This window comes from Tachysurus fulvidraco, chromosome 25, assembly GCF_022655615.1.
Source record: "Tachysurus fulvidraco isolate hzauxx_2018 chromosome 25, HZAU_PFXX_2.0, whole genome shotgun sequence".
NCBI classification, from domain to species: domain Eukaryota; kingdom Metazoa; phylum Chordata; class Actinopteri; order Siluriformes; family Bagridae; genus Tachysurus; species Tachysurus fulvidraco.
In genome coordinates this window covers 933,704-938,586 of record NC_062542.1, presented here as the reverse complement: position 1 = coordinate 938,586, position 4,883 = coordinate 933,704, and positions in this window count along the sequence as shown.

Genomic DNA, 4,883 nt, shown 5'->3' with positions numbered 1-4,883 from the left:
TTTGTTCAGTTTCAATGAAAAAGTGTCAAAGTTTTTTTTTTTTTTAATGCAAAAGATAAAGAAAGAAGTGTTAGTTGAAGTGTTTCCTGAATAAGCCAGTGACTCAGCTGTCCGGACGTCTAGGGAAAGTTCATCCCACCACGTTGGTGCCAGAACAGAGAAGAGTCTTGTAGTAAATAGAAGAGTCTTGTAAAAAACTCACACTGTTCATAATAATAATAACAATAATAATAATAATAATAATAATAATAATAATGGTTTTAGTTTTACCTCCTGCTGAAAATCACAACAGCCAAAATCAGTCCAGCTGTCACCACAACAACCATCCAGAAGATCCATGAATTAGAACTTTCTGAACCTTCGAGGATTTTATTTGTTCAACAGAAAGAACATTAGTGAACATTTAAATATTGAAGTCAATACAAGTTTATTTTTTCCTGCACTCAGAGCCGATTGGCCCTATACGCACACTACGCAAATTGCGTAGGGCCCCACAAATTATGCAAGGCCCCGCCTCCCCCTGCCTCGTTTTACTACGCGTGTTAATGTCTACTGTGTAGCATCGGCGAGGCTTCCCTAAAAAAGGAGCTCATGGGCTTCAGCACCCCTAAAAAGGAGCTCAGCACCGATAAAAAAAAAAAAGCTCAACACCCCTAAAATTTTTATTAATATTTTAGTCCAGCGGGTCGCCGCCGTTGTGGAGTAACACAGGACCTGAGTGACTCGTCCATAGTCATAAACGGAGAGAAGTAGCGCCGGTTACAATGTTCTTCCGCAAGACGCATGCAGTTCTGTTTATTAACCGCTAGAGCGTGAAACAAAAGCAGCAGCGCGACAAATAAACTGCGTACCTGTGTAGTGCGTACGTGTGTCTCTGTTGGTAAAGTTTATCGTTAATTTGATACGCATTTTAACAATCGGGAGTCATGTAAACATGACGTCACGTGCGTCTTTTCTGATCAGTCGTCATGGAAACATGAAGCCCTGGCGTTTGGACCAGAGTGAAAACAAACGCCATATCACTGTATACCAGCAGTATGTGTGAAAACACTCACTGTGGCTTTTTAAATTAATTGTTATTCATTCCTAGATTTAGATCTGTTATTTTTCACTTCAGTGAATGAGAGTGTGTGTGTGCCCTGTGATGGGTTGGCACTCCGTCCAGGGTGTATCCTGCCTCGATGCCCGATGACGCCTGAGATAGGCACAGGCTCCCCGTCACCCGAGAAGTTCGGATAAGCGGTAGAAAATGAATGAGTGAGTGACTATTTCATGAGACTGGGTTGCAAACACACACAAACACACACACATACACACACACGTTCTCACACACACAGACACACACACACACAGACACATACACACACACACAGACACACACACACAAGCTCACACACGCACACATTTACATTTACAGCATGTGACAGACCCCTTATCCAGAGCGACGTACATAAGTGCTTAAATCTCTAACATTGAATACATTAATGCTGCTCACTAGGTTACATACTAAGATACTATGAGTTTAAAACATTTGTTCAGTTTCAATGAAAAAGTGTCAAAGTTTTTTTTTTTTTATGCAAAAGATAAAGAAAGAAGTGCTAGTTGAAGTGTTTCCTGAATAAGTTGGTCTTCAACCGCCGCTTGAAAATAGCCAGTGACTTAGCTGTCTGGACGTCTAGGGGAAGTTCATCCCACCACCTTGGTGCCAGAACAGAGAAGAGTCTTGTAGTAAACTTGCCTCTTACCCTCACTTGTGAAATGTGAGTAATATATTTCACTTCCTTTATTATGTCAAATTTTTGCTTCTCTTCACAAAATAGTTCTAAATAAGGAATATGGTACAGAATAAAGTAAACAATAAAACACAACATGTTGTGCTGCTTTTACAGTAAAACTGTAAAACACACACAAACACACACACATACACACATATTGTACACACACACAAACACACATACACACACATACACACGCAAACACACATACGCACACACACACACACACATACACAAAAACACACACACAGACACACATACGCACACACACACACACACACACATACACACACATATACAGTACACACACACAAACCAACACACACACACACACACACACACACACACACACACACACACACACACACACACACACACGGTTTATTAATTCATTATGACTTTGTGAAATCTCTCTAGAGAAATAAGGAGCTCAGATCCTTTAGCTTTTTGCTCTCAGGTGAAGTTCACATACAGAAGTGTGTACTGAAGTAGGTGAGGTGTGAAGGTGTGATCAGTTCATGGTGAATGTATCGTACTGTACTGTGGTGTAGATGTCTGAATCGTCCTCCATCAGCGGCTCAGTGTGGACGTGTCTGTAATCACACACAAACAAACACAAAACTCACACTGTTAATAATAATAATAATAATAATAATAATAATAATAATCATAATAATAATAATAATAATAATAATAATAATAATAATAATAATAATGTGAGTAAATAATAGAATAAAGTGAGTTATTCTGGATTAAAAGCTTTTATCAACAAGTTAGCTAAGAAAACTAGTTAGCTAACACATAAATGGCACTGTTGGTAAATACAGCATTAAAAGTTCATTAATATTGTTAATACTAGACTGTACTGGGATCATTTTCACAGACGTATCGATTTAACAATCGTCAGTAAAAACATTTCCCAGCTTTCAGTCAGGACTGATCTAAACTATCATACTTAATAAATATAAATAGAAACAGGAGACAACATTTACACTCGAAAATCTGTGTTTAAGAAGGAAAAAAAACAACCTCTGATTTTCATGATTTTCATGAAGCTCTCCCTTTGTGACGAAGTGCTCTTATATCTTCTGTTTGTTCTGTCAGTGAGAGATATAATGACATTGGAGATGAATGTCTATAATTCTATAGTAAAGTTACTTACTAATAGTAAAGTAACTTACTAATTGATTCATTAATTATTCAATCATTTGATTAACTTTTTGACATAAAACATTTCTGTCTCATAAAACTTATGTTTCCATATTTTTATTATATATTATATAATAAAATCCGTTAGCTTTTTGGTAGTGATGAGGCTCTTAGTCCCATGAGACTACGACTCACCAGCATTATTGTGACCTTAGCAACTCTTCTCATGAATAAATGAATGAATGAAGACCTTTCATCGGCTGTATGCTGACAACAGCGACAACTGCTGACCGGAATAGTTTCTGTTCTCGACACGTACGTTTTAAAACGGCGTATGGGGATGAACGTGTAAAATAAGCTCTAATGGACAGACGGGTTTCTTGTACTGGTGAGTTTTTATTTGTGGTGTAAAATTTGTCCAGTCTTCTTGAAGCTCTCTGTTGTGGAAGAGCTCGCTTTTAATGTTAAACTACCTGAAAGATACCTGAGTGCTGAGGGTCTGTTACAACAATTCACAAGCTCATTGGTTAATGTGTTGGTCTACTGATCGAAAGGTCATAGGTTCGTGTCCCAGGTCCAAGAAGGACCGTGTCCCCTGAGGACCTTAGTCCTTAATTGCTCAGTTGTATAAATTGAAAGAAAAATTTAAGGGGATAAAAGTGTCTGCTAAACGAAAAAAAAACAAGCGACTTCATCACTCACACCCTTTTATTGATAAAATCAATCAAAAACTGGATTTATCACATTTACCTGCAGCCTGCCACTAGAGGGAGACATTCTGTAATAAATCTTTTGTTTGTAAAGACGTGTGTGTGTGTGTGTGTGTGTGTGTGTGTGTGTGTGTGTGTGTGTGTGTGTGTGTGTGTTTTAGAGCTGTGAATAAATATGAAGTACTTGTTTCCAACACATTAACATATTTTGTATAATAAACCTTATTTATATACAAAAATGCCTCATTTTTTAGTAAAAAAAAAAACCCGAATTTTTGAATTATTTTCACTATAGAGGCACAAAAGTTGATGTACAATTACAGGCTGGTATATTTCAAAGGCAGGAGATTGTTGTGAAACCATTTTGCAAATAATAAAACCTGTTTTTCTCCAGGCCAAATTGACTTGAATTCTTATAACTCAAAAATTCTACAATGATCACCATTCTGTTTGTAATATCTATTTTGCCCACCTGATGTCATCTGATCAACCAACAACAGGCTACACACACACATACACACACACACACACACACACACACACACACACACACACACACACACACACACACACACACACAGAGAGAGAGTCAAAAACGTGCAATAATTTCAAGTGAATAAAACTTCTTTTACATTCCTTATGTTTTTTTATTATACTTAATTTATGAACCATAAACCTTATGAAATTATGCCATGTTTTGAGTAAAATAAGCAGAAATGATTAAATATTATTTTGGATAACCACTGACTGATAAATGTCAAACATTACTCAGCATATCTCCAGGCCAAAGCTGACGGATGGAACTAAATTCATAAATAAGAGAGAAACAAATATGATTTGCAAAACACATGTATTTTATTTTTTAACTACTTTATAGAAATATAAATGTATGTGTGTTAAACTTTTACAAATGTGTAGCCTTTGTTTTATTTAGAGGCAAACTGAAATGCAATGCCCAATTCTTTGAACAGTGTTTGACTCTGTGTGTGTCTGTGTGTGTGTGTCTGTGTGTGTGTGTGTGTGTGTGTGTGTGAGAAGCTTGTCGGTAGATTAGGTTTTGCCCCAAGCTGGACAAATGCATATGACAAAGTGTGAAATATTTACAAATGAGTAGCTTTTGTTTTTTCTGGATGCCTAATGAATTGCATTGCCCAATTTGTGTGTGTGTGTGTGTGTTTGTGTGTGTGTGTGTGTGTGTGTGTGTGTGTGCATGTATGTGTTTTGGGTGCGTGTGTTAGTGGACATTTTA